The sequence below is a fragment of the Mauremys mutica genome, chromosome 3, assembly GCF_020497125.1.
Source record: "Mauremys mutica isolate MM-2020 ecotype Southern chromosome 3, ASM2049712v1, whole genome shotgun sequence".
Lineage (NCBI taxonomy): Eukaryota > Metazoa > Chordata > Testudines > Geoemydidae > Mauremys > Mauremys mutica.
In genome coordinates, this window is record NC_059074.1 from 117953243 (window position 1) to 117969828 (window position 16586).

Sequence of the window (16586 nt, forward strand, 5' to 3'; positions counted from 1 at the left end):
TGCAAAATGAGTGTAGACACTGCATTACTTATGTTGACCCTACTAGTCATCCAACAACTGTCCCACAGTGCTCCACACTGACTGTTCTGGTCACAATTGTGGACTCCACTGCCGAGGGATCACATAGACAAGAAGCCCCCCATTCCCTTTTAAAGCCCTACAAATTGTTGAAATGCAATTGTCCACTTTGGTGAGCACACCTAGCAGCTCTCCATTGTGGTGTGCAACTGCCCAGTTGACCATACTAGCTACACCATCCAGATGCGTTCCAGCTTGGTATAGACAGGAGATACTGCATCTCCTGGGCCTGTGAGGAGAAGAGGCTGTGCAAGCACAGCTACGGACCAGCCGTAGAAACATGGGCATTTACAAGCAGGTTGCACAGGAGACGCAGGAGAAGGGAAACGGTAGGCACCAGCCGCAGTGCTGTGTGAAAGCAATTAAACTGTTTCAGGTGTACCAGAAGGCCAGGGAGATAAACAGTCGATACAGTACTGAGCTGCAGGGCTGCCACTGTTACAAAGAGCTGCATGCCATACTTGGTGGAGACCCCACCACCACCCTGCAGACCACTGTGGATACCTCTGAGGAGCCCAGTCACAGGCAGCTGGTACAGCAAGGATGAGGAGGGGGTAGAGACATGCAGCTAGGGGCTCCAGCTATGCCACAAGCCATGTCCTATTTGAGACTCCACCACAGTCCAGTCAATCCCAGCAATTGAGCATGGGTGAGCCTGATGCAGGGAAGGAACCTTGGGTAAGTGTGTGATTGTACTTCCCATTACAATGGTATACTGATGGTGCACCCAACTTCACAGGGTACAGCTATCGACTTTTCATTACTTTACTCATACTAGAAGAGGTAGCAGAACAACAGAAAGAGGTAGAGTTGTTATCTGCTATTCATTCCCCATAGAGTCAGGCACAGGGGGATGGGGGAGGCATGCAGAGTAGTTTATGTACCCAGATATTTCCCTTCAATCCTTCTGAGAGATCTCAATGACACTTTCACAGAAGTACACTGCAATCCTCTCCTGCAGGTTTCTAGAGGTGGCAGCCTTATTTCTTCCTCTGCAGTAGCCAGGACACTTTCCCACACCAGTCAGCGGTAACTTCAGCAGGGACCATTGCAGTACACAGGCTAGCAGCATATGGGCCTGGTTGGCTTTGGGATGCCAGCAGCAGCGCTCTGTGCCTTTGTGACCCTCAGGAGTGAGATATCAGCTAAAATCACCTCCACCTGCCCATTATTCAGTGCCATTGCCCTGTATTCATAGTTTCATGCAACCAAGCAATTCCCTCTTCATTTCCCTCACGTCTGGTGGGCCATACTCACCATGGCTGGTACTGTGAATGGTACCGTGCACAAGCACTCTGAAGCAGAAGTGTCAATAAGAATGTCTTGCTTAAAACTTAAGGGGAGCAAGGGAAGGGAGTTCTGAATCTTAACTTTCACTTTCTCTTGTGACAATGGTATCTCTGTGTTTTATCTGCAGCGGCTGCCATTGCAGCCTTGAGGGGTTCCCCCCTCCACAGTCATGGAACACCTGATCCAGATAAGGAGGAGAAAGAAGAGGACTCGGGATGACATGGCTGATAAGATACTGCAAGTCCATGCTTCATCAGAGCATGAGCAAAGGGTCTGGAGGATGAACCTTGCAGACAGCCTGGAGAAGGAAAGAACAGAGAGGAAAAAGGCCCAGGAGTCCCAGCAGTGAAAAGAGAGGGAGGTGCACCAGGACATAATGGGGCTTCTCTGGCACCAAATACAGTTGCTGCAGACTCTTGTGGATTTACAGGTTCAACAATCACAAGCACGCCTCCCCCTGCAGTCCATGGAGAACTCCAATGCAGCACCTCCCTACACACACACCCCTCAACCTTCCCTTTGGCATCAGAGGCCACATCCCTACCCCTACCACTCCACCCCAGGAGACATTAAGGACAACCACAGCTTCACATACAGTGACCTGTGAAAGCCACAGTTGCTATCTGTGTAGCTAAAATGACCATGAATGTTCTTTCCGTTTGTTAAGTTCTGTTCCATTAATACATTAAGTTTTTAATGTCTTTGCTTTTAACCTGCACCAATTTTGTTTGCACTGGGTCTGTTACTGAATAAAATTCTATTATTTGGAAAATAATTTGTCATTATTAATTAAAACATATAATGCAGATTGCCTAGCAGTTCTGAAAACACCCATTTACTTGTTACTGTACAACATGACACAGCTCATAGGATCAGTGACAAACAATGTAATAATCTTAAATCACCACAAAATTAATAAGTGCATTGACAATGTTATATGCATAGATGTACACAAAGCACCACACACTTCCTAATGGGCCCCAAAACAGCAGAGCCAGATAGGGCTTGATACACCACAACACAATACTGTGACTCGCTGTTAAAGTGCTTTCAAAGCCTCCCTGAGTCATATAGCTCTGTGTTGAGCTCTTCTAATACCTTTGTGTCTGACTGTTCAACTCAGCAGACAAATGCTCCACCTCCTCCCTCCACTGTGGTGGTAACTTTTCCCCTTTTGCTTCACAGATATTATGCAGGCAGATACAATATAACCATTGGGATTTTTTTCATTCAGATCCAATCTTATGAATAAACAATGCCAGCGTCCCTTCAATCTACCAAAAGCACATTCAGTTGTCATTCTTCATCTCCTGAGTCTGTAGTTGAATCATTCCTTGGTGCTGTCCAGGTGGCCGGTGTATGGCTTTATGAGCCAGAAGAGCAATGGATATGCTGAGTCCCCCAGGATCACTATTGGCATTTCAACATTGCGAATGGTAAACCACTGGTCAGGAAAGAAAGTCCCTGCTTATAGATCTCTGAAAAACCCAGTTTTCTTAAAGATACAATCATCAAGCACCTTTCCTGACTAGCCAACACTACCATTGGTAAAGTGTCCCCAACACTTGCATAGCCATGGAAAAGTTGCCCTTTCTTTTGATGTACTCAGTGACAAGGTGACCTGGTACCAAAACAGGGACAAGCATGCCATCTATTGCTCCACCATGGTTCAGGAACCCCATTGTTGAAAATCATACCACTGTGCCCTGCATATTGCCAAGAGTCACAGTCCTGCATAGGAGGAGGTGATTAATGGCCTGCATGACAATGGCCCCCACAATGGATTTTCCATTTCCAGAATGATTTCCCACTGACCAGTAGCAATCCAGTGTTGCAGGTTTCCACAGTGTGATCGCCACTCGCATCTCCACTGTCAGTGCAACTCTTCTTTTGGTGTCCCTGCGCTGGGGAGCTGGGGCAAGTTCGGCATACAGATCCAGGAATGTGGCCTTTCACATCTGAAAGTTGTGCAGCCACTGCTCATCATCCCAAGCCTGCATTATGATGCAATCCTACAAGTCAGTGCCTGTTTCTTGGGTTCAGCAATCTGTCCTCCACTACATCGTCATGTTCCCTGCTCATTCAGAACAGGAGTACTTGTGGCACCTTAAAGACTAACAAATTTACTCAGCAGGGGGGTACTGTAGTTTTAAGAATGCTTGATAGAGATCTTGTAGGTGTTTATCTCTGTTTGAGGGATTGGAGCAAATACGGTTGTATGTATTTGCTCCAATCCCTCAGACAGAGATAAACACTATCAAGCATTCTTAAAACTACAATACCCACCTGCTGAAGTGAAAAAACAGATTGACAGAGCCAGAAGAGTACCCAGAAGCCACCTACTACAGGACAGGCCTAAAAAAGAAAATAACAGAACGCCACTAGCCATCACCTACAGCCCCCAACTAAAACCTCTCCAGCGCATCATCAAAGATCTACAACCTATCCTTAAAGATGATCCCTCAGTCTCACAGATCTTGGGAGACAGGCTAGTCCTCGCTTATAGACAGCCTCCCAACCTGAAGCAAATACTCACCAGCAACCGCACACCATACAACATAAACACTAACCCAGGAACCTATCCTTGCAACAAAGCCCGATGCCAGCTCTGTCCACATATCCATTCAAGTGACACCATCATAGGACCTATCATAGACACCATCATAGACACGCCATCAGGGGCTCGTACACCTGCACATCTACCAACGTGATATATGCCATCATGTGCCAGCAATGCCCCTCTGCCATGTACATTGGCCAAACCGGACAGTCTCTACGCAAAAGAATAAATGGACACAAATCTGACATCAGGAATCATAACATTCAAAAACCAGTGGGAGAACACTTCAACCTCTCTAACCACTCAGTGACAGACTTGAAGGTGGCAATTTTGCAACAAAAAAACTTCAAAAACAGACTCCAAAGAGAAACTGCTGAACTCGAATTAATATGCAAATTAGATACAATTAACTCTGGCCTAAACAGAGACTGGGAATGGTTGGGTCATTACACTACTTGAATCTATTTCCCTATGTTAAGTTCTCCTCACACCTTCTATGGGCCATCTTAATTATCACTTCAAAAAGTTTTTTTTCCTCCGGCTGATGATAGCTCATCTCAATTGATTAGACTTTTCCTGTTGTTATGCATACTTCCACCTTTTCATGTTCTCTGTATGTATAAATATCTCCTGTCTGTGTGTTCCATTCTATGCATCCGAAGAAGTGAGCTGTAGCTCACGAAAGCTCATGCTAAAATAAATTTGTTAGTCTTTAAGGTGCCACAAGTACTCCTGTTCTTTTTGCGGATACAGACTAACACGGCTGCTACTCTGAAACCTGCTCATTCAGTTCTTTCTTATGGCTCTGCAAATATTGGAGGATCATGCATCCTGCGCTTTGCAAGGCTTATGACAATAGTGCAGAGTTGTGCAGGCTCCATGCTTCTGTCAGTGATGGCAGGCAGGGAGGAAGGCCATGTGGATTCATGGGATTTTTTTAAAAAGCATGAAAATAACAGCATATCATGGACCTTATGGGATGGAGACAGCTGCACGCTGAGAAGTTTATCTCTTGCTCCCAGTCACCCCTCCACAACTTGTCTCTGCCCCACCATGCATTGCCAAAACTTTCCAAAAGACTGGACAATTGCAGGTTGCATGCTGGAACACCTATCCATGATGCACAACACTGTGTATCAACACAAACATTCCAGGTGAGTATGTGCAGCGCTGATGCAAGGAGCCAAGTATGCAACCATAAAAACGATATACTAACACTGGCAGCTTTATGCCAGTATAACCTGCATCTACCAAAGTTTGCAATGTAGATATGACCTTAGTATCTACAATAAGGGTCCACATACAAAAGGTAACTCCATACAGGATAGTCTCAGACTTGGCCTCAGCACTTCCACATAGGCATTGATTAGATGTCTATTTGAATTTGTTTTAAAAATAAATAAATGGGGAGATGCACAATTTAAAACTAAAATAGAACCAAGCACATTGTACAAAGGTCTATTACAAGTAATTCTCCTTGAAACTGTAACAAAGGAATGTTTCCTGGGGATTAAATGGACTGTCAGGTAATCAGAAAAGTTGTTTTAGGTTTTCTTCACGAAAAAAGGAGCACTTTGGATGGATTTTGTTTCTGGTGCTTTGTGACACTTTACATCTTATTCCCTCATGTCACACCAGGTTTTCATTGTTCGTAAACGCACTTGCAGGATCAGCCAATAAGCCATTTTCTTCCCCATCCAATGCAAATGCATTCATCCCCACTGTAATGTTCTTTTAATTATGGCTCACACTGTCACTTAATTGTTTTAAGGGGTTGCTTAAAGGGTCCTTCTCCCCAGTCAATTTAAAACCCATGGTGTTTATACAGCGTGCCGGTCATTAAGATCATCTTTCAGCAGATGACAGACAAAAATGCGAATGCTTTTGTTACTCCTCTTCCTGGATGATAAAGAGAGCAGAGATCACAAGGGACCCCTACTCACAGAGACTGACAACACATACTTTGATAAGTGGGACCATTTTAAAACATGCAATAATCCCACCCGCCTAATGGAACCATCACTTGATTCTAGAGCCCTTGTGAACGAATGCTCCATTTCTAAGCAAGCTAATTGAGATGCTAGAAAAAACAGTTTTCATTGCCACCTATCAGCTGCTAGCATCCAGGATCCCTCTCACTCTGGCTTGAGGCCAGCACATAGTACAAACACAGAACATGTTGCTCTGGTGGATGATACTTCCAGTCCACTGACAAGGTAAGTGATCATCCTCATCCCGCTGGCCTTCCCTTTCTGACATCTATTACCCTTTATCACCATGTACTACAGTCCCATCCCACATGACTCAGGTCCTCCTCTGAGACCTGACCCAAACAGGGGCGGCGAGTTATATACACTCGTGGTGCCTGGGCTCCAGCAGTATTCAGAGCCCGGGAGCCCGGCTCCACCAATGTTTGGGGCCGGGGCTCTCTCCCGGCCCCACCTGCTGCCCCCATGCTCCTTCCCCCGAGTGTCCCCCAGCTCCCACTTGCTGCCCCCTGCTCACCTCCCCCGGGCCCCGGAGCCTGCAGCTCATGCTGACTCTGCTCTGCCGGCTCCTGGCATCAACCGCTGCTTCAGGGTCCTAGTGCCCCCATTCACTAATGGCAGGGCAGGCTGCCCTTACCCTGCCCTTCTGCCCTAGCCCGTAACCTCTCCAATGCCCCAAACCCCTCTAACCCCAGCCCCAGCCAGAGCCCTCATCCCCCTGCACCCTAATCCTCTGCCCCAGCCCTGAGACCCCTCCTTCATTATGAACCCCTCATCCTCAGCCCCACAGCCCTCACCCCTGCACCCCCTCCTAGCCCCAAACTCCCTCCCAGAGCATGCACCCCCTCCCTCTGCACCCCTCCATCTGCACTCCCAAATTCCCTCCCAGAGCCTGCATCCCTCACCCCCTCCTATGCCCCCACCCCCAGCCCAGATCCTTCACCCAAACTCCGTCCCAGAGCCTGCACCCCCATCCCCTGCCCGGATCCTGCACCCAGCACCCAAACTCCATCCCAGAGCTTGCACCCTGCACCCTAATCCCCAACCCAGGGCCAGCACCCCAGCCCTCCACACTCCTTCCCAGAGCCTGCACCCAAACTTCCTCCCAGAGCCTGCACCCCTCACCCCCTCCTGCACCCCCACCCCTTGCTCCAGCCCAGAGCCTACACCCAAATGCTGTCCCAGAGCCTGCACCCCTTGCCCCAGCCCGGAGCCTGCACCCAGCACCCAAACTCCATCCCAGAGCCTGCACCCCTCCTTCACCTTAATCCCCATCCCAGGACCTTCACCCCAGACCTCCTCCCCCAACCCAAAGTCCCTCCCAGAGCCTTAGGCAGGTGGGGGGCAGAGTTTGGGGGGGGCAGGTTCTGGGCACCACCAAAATTTCTACAAACCTGCTACCCATGGACCCAAAAGGTCATTATAGTCAACTATTTTTCACTAGTAGGGTGGTGAAGAACTGGAATGGGTTATCTAGGGAGGTGGTGGAATCTCCTTCCTTAGAGGTTTTTAAAGTCAGGCTTGACAAAGCCCTGGATGGGATGATTTAGTTGGGTTTGGTCCTGCTTTGAGCAGGGGGTTGGACTAGATGACCTCCTGAGGTCCCTTCCAACCCTGAGATTCTATGATTCTATTCCTCCCTCTCCAAGTTCCCACAAAGCACAATCCTCTCCTGCATGTTACTCAATAATGGCATTAAACCATTGGAGAGACGGTGAGACAACATGGGGTGACATGTCAACAAGCAGACAGCATCTCTTTTACATCCAACGTAAACAGCATCATCTCCCAGCTCTTACAATGCCTACCTGTAACTGGCACCTGAATGAAGAGCAGATACTAAACCTGAATCCATGCAAGACTGAGGTGATTTAGGTAGGAAAAAGGAACTGCAGTGAAGAACTTGCCTCCTCTGTTTATATCCCCCCACTAACAAGGGCACCAGTCCTCAGACTGTTGGCTCCAGTTCTGCAGGCCAAGATTCCTCCATTGGATTCCTCAATGCTGCTGGATGTCCAAATAGCAAAAGACACCCATTTCCATTAGATTCTATGATGTAGCAGTCAATTGTTTTGTTAGAAACAAACAATCGTGGGCAAGCAGTGTTTATAAAAACCACTTTTTATATGCATATATTTCGGTTTAGAATTTTTGTGCACTGGCACAAAATGTGGCATAATGTGGCATAATGTGTACAGATGCCGTACAAGCATCTCCCAAGGAGTTCTGCCATGACATTTCCTGGTACTCCAACCCTGGGCTTCTCCTGTGCAAAGCTGCCTATTGTGCTAAATTGTGGCATAGATTTGTGCTGTGGACAATTACTCAGGAACTGACTTTTGGTTTCTATAAAAAATGGCCTTCGCTTTCCATCAGCCAACATGACATGACTCTTGAAATCACACATTGTGCTGACCTAGCTACAGACTGTAATAATTGCAATTTGGACCAAGACTTAAAGGCCAGAAGGGGCCATCGTGATCATCTAGTCTGACCTCCTGCACATTGCAGGCCACAGAACCTCACCCACCCAATCCTGTAATAGCCATAACCTCTGGCTGAGTTACTGAAGTCCTCAAATCTTGATGTAAAGACTTCAAAAGTTACAGAGAATCCACCATTTACTCTAGTTCAAGCCCGTAAGTGATCCATGCCCACACTGCAGAGAAAGATGAAAAACCCCAGGGTCTCTGTCAATCTGACCTGGTGGAAAATTCCTTCCCAACCCTAAATATGGTGATCAGTTAGACCCTGAGCATGTGGTTGAGACCCACCAGCCAGACGCCTGGGAAAGAATGCTCTGTAGTAACTCAGAAAGCTCCCCATCTAGTGTCCCATCTCCAACCACTGGAGATTTGTGCTAACAGCAGTTGCGGATGGGCCATATGCCATTGTTAGCAACCTCACCACACCATCCCCTCCATAAACTTATCAAGCTCAGTCTTGAAATTAATTATATTTTTTCTCCCACTACTCCTCTTGGAAGGCTGCTCCAGAACCTCACTCATCTGATGGTTAGAAACCTTCATCTAATTTCAAGACTGAACTTGTTTGTGTCCAGTTTATATCCATTTGATATATCCTCCTATAAGATAGGTTCTCCATTCCTCTGATCATCCTAGTAGTCCATCTCAGCACCTGTTCCAGTGTGAATTCATTTTTCTTAAACATGGGAGATCAGAATTGCACATAGTATTCCCAGATGAGGTCTCACCAGTGTCTTGTACAATGGTACTAACACTTCCCTACCTCTCCTGGAAATATCTCACCTGATGCATGCTAGGATTGCATTAGCCCAGGAGTCAGCAACCTACGGCACGCGTGCCAACGGGGCCAGCAACGGGAACCCCAGAGTGGCAGTGGGCTGAGCAGCTCCCATAGACATTCATCAGTTGTCAGCAAGAAATAGCATTTTAAAAGTATGCAACAAAACCTCTTTCAACTGGATTACTTCCAATGGGATTATTTTTCTAGGAGACTATCTCATCAACACGAGTAACTCCTTCTACAGGTGTTATGCCCTGAACAAAAGACTCTGACCTGATTTATGCCGATGTAAATCAGGAGTCACTCCAATGTAGTCACACCAGCTGGAGAATTGGAATTAGGCCTAGCAAACACAGAAGAAGGGATGTTTCCCAAAGAAAGAGAGAAAAAAAAATAACAACAAAACACAAGACCAGGCACCATCTTGAAGGAGAAGTCAGCACAAATTAGTTCATAAAATGCAAAGCAAATGAGTTGTATAAACTAACAGTGTGGTAGGAGAGAGTTTCACTTAGAGAGAACCTATCATAAATCACTCAACACTCAGTTTTGCGGTGCCATTTAAGAAAATAGTTTTCATATCCTACTACCTGCTGCTCTCTTTTCCACATGGATAGGTGTTTGTACGTACAGCAGCTTTGCAGAATTCTACTCTTCTAGGACAAGTAGGTTTTTTAAATGTCAGATATATCCTTAGTTATTTTTTGTCAAACTTTATAATAAGGCTAAGTATTACAATGCAGTTACATAGCAATTACAATAAGGATTTGCTTTTCAGTATGCATTATTACTGAGCCATATGATCAGAAGCTGACTAGATGCTTGATTTACTTTGTACCATCCCATTGGTGTTCTTAATACATATTCTGTTGGAAGCCAAGTATGGAAAATACAGTGTACTAACACTGTGACGTTTCTCAATGCAGTTTATAATTACATTGTAATTACACTGTGTTTTTTGCTATGTAATTACAGTTAGCTTTTAAGGTTTGATCTTTTTATCCATTATCCTGAGAAGAGGTGGGCAACAAGCGTGTTGCTTGGGCTGCTAAGTTTCATGACAGCTCACTCTTGCCAGGCTGCTGAGATTGCATACAAGACAGAGAATGACAGCTTGGAGTAGGGTGTCATAAGATCCTATTGCCCTGTATTGAGGATGATTTTGGTACAGACCTTCTAAAAAATGTTAAAATGTATTACCGGCACGCAAAGCCTTAAATTAGAGTGTATACATGAAGACTCGGCACACTACTGCTGAAAGATTGCCAACCCCTGCATTATCCTTTTTCACTGCCACATCCCACTGGCAACTTACAGTCATCTTATGATCAACCAATACACCCACATCTTTCTCCTCTGTTGCTTCAAACCAATAAGCCCCAGTTTACGGCAAAAATTCTTTTTATTCCTTAAGTGTATGATCTTCCAAATTTCATACCATTTCTATAACTCCCTGTAGTGGTGGTGCAGTCATCCCTCTTTCTCTAGGTCGGAGGGAGGCCACACCACCTCATTACATCGCCGGGATTGCAGTCTACTGTCAGGGGATTTAGCAGAGTAGGCATAGTATCCTGGCCTTCATAACAGGGTTAACTCCCAACAGTCAATAGACCCTAGGCCCTCGTCAGGGTAGAGTCAGTAAGCAGTCTATGTGCTCTAACTCTTAGGAAGGGGCACACTGGCAAACCGTCTATAGGGCTAACCCTTAGGCAGGGTTGTGCTGGTGAACAGTCTATTGTCCTGGCTCTGGCAGCTGACAGACAAACACAGGCTTCATAGCCTATGGCGGGGAGGCTGCGGCAGGGTAGGTGGATGCAGGCCCACCCAACTCCTCTGTGTCCCAGCCCAGGGCCCTAACAGTAGGAAGGTTCCACCACTGGGTCAGCAGGGATCCTCCTGCAACACGCTGACCGGCTGTTAAGGCGCTACACCATCAAACTAAAGTCTGGTTTCCTTGGGCTACTTCCTACCAGAGTTCTAGATCAGGCTCCATGGTCTCAGGCTCCTTTGTTTCATCAGGGTCCTCAGCCACCGGCAGTCCCACCAGCTCCTCCCCAGCCTCAGTCCTCTGCAAATCCAGGGCACCGCCTGGCTCGGCAGCAGGGTCGGTGGGCAGCAGCAAGCAGGACACATCTGTCTCCTTCCTTGGCTGTGCTCCAACTGAGCTAGGGGCTCCGCCTTTTGTACTTCCTGCCCTGCCTCTCAACTTCTGGAGGGAAGGCCGACCCAAGCCTGACTCCACCTACCCCGGCAGAGAGATTCTAGTTTTCAAGAGCATCCAAATCCCCTTGTATGATAGTCCAGTCTTCATCCATATTGGCAATACCTCCCAACTCTGTCATCCACAAATTTTATTAGAATACTCCCACTTTTCAGGTCAAGATTATTATTGAAAATATTAAACTGAATTAATAAGAGATAGAGGGGAATGATTCCCTCTGAGGCTATATCAATCTCTATCCCTCTCTTCCTTCAGGCAGTGGTTGTCACGGAAGCTCCCACTCTCAGTCAGCCATCTCCTCAGGAGCTGAGAGTTGAAGGTCTGTTCTCTTCCCTGGTGTGCCCACCAGTGAGCTGCTCTGTTCTCTTATTAAGCTCCTCTTCCAGCCTGTACATGCCTGGCAGCTGTGGCAGGGTAGAACTGGCTGAGACCAGAGCAGGTCCTTAACCCCTTGTTGTCCAGTGTGGGATCTGTATACCCCATCACAGCCACTCTGCCACTGCTCCCATGCTCCTCATTACCCATTCTAAAAACGGAGGCAAAGTATGTGTTTGGGTGTTAGACATACTTAGATTATCTTTAGTCTGTACCCCATGCTCAGCAGTCCCACTATTCTATGCACCTTAATTTTTATTCTAAGCTAGAGTGAGATACATTTGACGCTACTAATGAACCTGCAAAGGGATATTTTTAATCTAAAAAAGTGGGTTTCTTTTCCATGAACTGCTTCCTTCTAAAAGAATTTTGATTCCAATTATTCAGACACCTGCTGGTGTCCCAGCAGCACCCTTGGCAGCAGCTAACCCTCCAGAGCTGAGCAGCAGAAGGAAACAAGCCACAGAACAATGTCGTACAGTACACACACCAAAAAGCCTAAGAGCACAGCAGTAAATCTGTCATTAATGTGACATCACAAGAGTCTGCTTGTTTGTTTGCTTTCTCTTTTTATACCTTGATGCTCTCTCTTGTGTGGCACATGTTGAATTTTCTTGATTAAGTTGAGGCTTTTATTATGCTGTATCTCCTGAAGAATTAAGGAAAGGAGATACATAACTGTGTATGGCAAAGGCAGTGATACAGATACTGAACTCATAGTGCTGAAATGACAAGCAAACAAATAAAGCTCTCTTGTACCTGCTTAAAGGTGTAGTATTTAAGGATCCATCTCTGCAAACATACTTTGGGAAAACAGAAAGTGGAATCAGTGTTACACAGAAAGATAAATACTTAAAATTGTCAAAAGAAAACAGGGAAAAATGGTTAGACTGTAAGTTCCTTGAGGCAAGGCATTGTGCCTTATGCAGTGTTTTGCACAATCAGCCCTTGATTCTGATTGAAGCTTCTGGTGCTACCACAATTAATAGTAATGAAAATAATACTGTGATCTCCTTGGGACATTCCCTGAAAATTTCCTGACCAGAACTTTGAAAAAAACAAGAGCGATTGCCCCAGATAATCCACCCCAGGTTTTACCATGAGCCCAGTGCATACTGGTATAGACTGAGGGTCAAACATTTGTGCACTTAGCATGGCTTACAGGATCAAAGATGGGTTTTAGCTACCTTTGAACCCCATCCCTTAGAGCCTGTGGTTGCTGGGTGCCAATCTGGTCCCGCAGCATGTGGTAAAACAGTCTGCATATGGTGTAGGAGCTGCTACGACAGATCTGCCCTATCCAAGGTTCTCCTACATAAGGGGAGTCTTCTAGTGGCCCTTTAAGCCCAGTTAAAGTTTGCTTTGTGGTACCAGAGCAGCACAAAACACCCGTAGGAGCTGTCAAGGATCTGACCCCAAGAATTCAGTCAGTGCTGTATGGATACTCAAACTGCACAGTTATCATCAGTAGAGCTCCTAGTTTTTTGCCTCACTACCAAATCTTAGCACCTTGATTTAAGGAGCTCTCAGTAACCTGGGACACCACACTTACATATTTAATAGAGACTAATAGGAAAAAAGGAGGGGGAAGGATGAGGAACTATGTACTATAGCTTATGAGGATTTTAAAGTGTCAAGAATAAGAAATAGAAGTTAATACCATAAATAAAGATAGTGAAAACTGATTAGCTTCTCCATTTTACTTTACACCATATACAAAAAAAGGATCACAACATGAAATTAATAACTGGTACATTTAGAAATACTGGCCTACATTTTCGAAAGTGACTAATGATTTTTGGATGCCCCCGTTGAGACACTTTGAAGGTGCCTGATTATCAAAGGGCAGTTGATCAACACCTTCTGAAAATCAGCTCCCTTCAAAGTGTCTCAGGTTGGACACACAAAAATCACTAGCCACTTCTGAAAATATAGGCCTCAAGGGCTTCACTGCTGCAGCTGATCATAGAGTCAAATACAGTGCCTGGATTCTTAAAAGAGTTAGACAACAACTTAATGATCGATGATGGCATCTGTAGTTATGCAAGATAAGATAATGGTAATCAAACGGATCTAGTTTTGAGTCAGGGAAGGGAAATGACAGAAGAGGAGGTGATACCTTGGTCATGGGCTGACCACCATTTCCTACATGCTAGGATCACAGCCAGGGCCGGATCTGGCTTTTTTGCCGCCCCAAGCAAAAAAAAAAAAAACCTGCAGTGCAGCCAGAGCAGCGAAGGGGGAAAAAAAAACAAAAAACCTGCAGCGTGGCTGCAGGGGGACTCCCAGCCCTGCAGATGTGCCCCAGGCAGTGGAGTGCACACCCCAGCTAGCGGTGTGCACTCCGCTAGCGGGGGGGGGAGAGAAGGGGGGCGGCCAGGGCTTCCTTCAGCGAGGCACTCGCCACGCTGCCTGCCAGGAGGGCTCCGGTCGGCGGGCAGGGAAGGACACGGGCTGCCCTGCCAGGCTTGCTACAGACCTGGCACCACTCCCAGCAAGGCGCTCCCCTCCTCCATGCTGCCGTACCCTACAGAGCGGCTGGAGCAGCGAATCAAAAAGAAAAAAGAAAAAAACCTGCGGGGGCTGCCGAAGCAGCGAAGCAAAAAAAAAAAGGATTGGAGGGAATGCTGGCCCTTGGAATCTGCCACCCCAAGCACGAGCTTGCTCAGCTGGTGCCTGGAGCCAGCCCTGATCATAGCACACCTCTTCTGTCAAGGTGGAGTACCTAATGTATTGGTCTGCCTGGAGAGGTTAATGAAACCTATCAGTTTCAGATAACTCAAAGGAGCAGAAAAGAAATCATTTTACCAGTGGCCAGAAAATAAATAACATTGTTATTATTTATTAACATTGAATTATAATATTACAATGATGTAATAATTCCCAGTCAAGAAGCGCACTAAAGAGAGCATTAGGACTGAGAGTGAAAATCAGTAATTTAGGGTAAGAGACGCTACAGCAGTGTTGTAATTATCCCCAAACCAAGCACTATACACTCAAGAGATTCAGAGTTAAAGTTAAATTTAAAAGACATCCAAACCAGCTTACATATAGAAATACACAGTTAGCATATACAATAACCTTAACTTTGCCCTGTAGTGACAACATGCAACACCCATATAATTCTGGTTAAGGGATTTTAGAGTTTGTGGTGCCAGATTAGATTAAATTGATTATAACAGACACATTAGAAAGTCTGTTTTTCCCCACCTCATGGTATCATATTTGTTTTTCTTCATGGGGAATGAAGCCAAGCTGCCCTCAGGGAAGGTAGAAGTGACCTATGCTGTCCGGAGGCAGAGAGGAGCAGATTGGGTGACTAGATAGCAGGTGTGACAAATCGGAAGGGAAGGTGGGAGGGTAATAGGTGCCTACATAAGACAAAGCTCCAAATATCAGGACTGTCCCTATAAAATCGGGACATCTGGTCACCCAGGAGCAGATGATTGGAGGCAATGGCCATTTTTGCTAAGACCCACTTTGTAAGCTCTTCAGTGCAGGAAATCTCTCATACGTTGCATTTGTACACTGCCTAGCATGCTAGGGCCCCAACGCTGTGCTTTACACATGAGAGATGACAAATTAGAGCCTTGCTATACTCCATGGGAGAGGGCCCTCAGGCCAGAGAAGTAATCATTCCTCAAGACCCTCCGAGTGCTCTTCCTGACTAGAATGGCTCCTATGCATACAGTGAACAGTACCATTATCTATTTTAGAAACATTTTCCTCAAAAGTTAATAGAGAGAGCAAAATTCATCCTGGACATAGCACCATTGCCTTCAATAAAGATACACCAGGGATGAGTTTGTTGAAGATGTCTAATATGAAAATACTGGAACAGGGAAATTTTTAGCAAAATAAAAATAAATATTTACTGGGATTTTGCAACTTAATTTGCTTGTGAATGCCACTGAACTTGATTAGATGTGGTTGCTACAGTGCATGTGTCACCTAAACAGTAAATCAGTGCACGGGGAATTGTGTTCATTCATGCATCAGCATTTTTGAGTCAAGATACCTCTTATTCTTGAGATTGTTGATTGCACTCCTTTCAAACTCGGAACCCACTGCATATGCCTTACATGAATCACATTCACCACGGGGCATTGCTGAATCTCTGTCACAAACAACCTGGGAATAAAAGATCAGACTTACAGTTTATTTTTCCTGCATCTTGTTAAATACTGTACCAGAAATTTTGAAGAAACCCAATGCATAAATACATATTTTGTCTGATTCAGTAACATATCTAATTCAAATAGCACCACATTATAAAACCAAAGGGCTGCTGTTATTCACCTACAATTTAAATAGCAACACTTTCTTTCTCTACATTTACATTTTAAAGTGGGTCAAACCTGGCAGTAACCTAACACTATATATATATATATATATATATATAAAAAAACACTATACCCTCCCATCACACTCCTCCAAAAAGTAACCAAAAAACCATTGATCCAACTAACATAAAATTGCTTGTTCCTTTTATGTTATTGTCACTACTTTTAAGCAGTCAGGCTGATGGTGGATCAGTATTAGCAATCTCAGATAATTGGAAGATTTCACATCTTAATTGATATCTTTAATTAGCTATGGCAACGATCCAGTCTTCATCTGCAGTTTTGTATCACTTTTTGTCTGTGATGCTTGCTTTTTGCCAGGGTTTCTGTTATCTGTCAAAAGTGATATAGGCTTTATTTCCTAAGCACACCCCACGATATCTAATAACTTTTTTGGCGGCAGTGGTTTACCAAAGGTTGCAAGATATTTATGAATGAACTTCATGGTGGTGAAAGACACTGAG

The 16586-nt window shown here is 45.4% G+C and overlaps 1 long non-coding RNA gene across 1 annotated transcript; it reads left to right on the plus strand.

Moving 5' to 3' along the window:
• Positions 1 to 6010: 6010 nt before the first annotated feature.
• LOC123365846 lies at positions 6011 to 12291 on the plus strand. Its single transcript, XR_006577784.1, has 3 exons — positions 6011 to 6144; positions 7566 to 7791; positions 12167 to 12291. It is a non-coding gene; the product is annotated as an uncharacterized LOC123365846 (long non-coding RNA).
• Positions 12292 to 16586: the final 4295 nt, after the last annotated feature.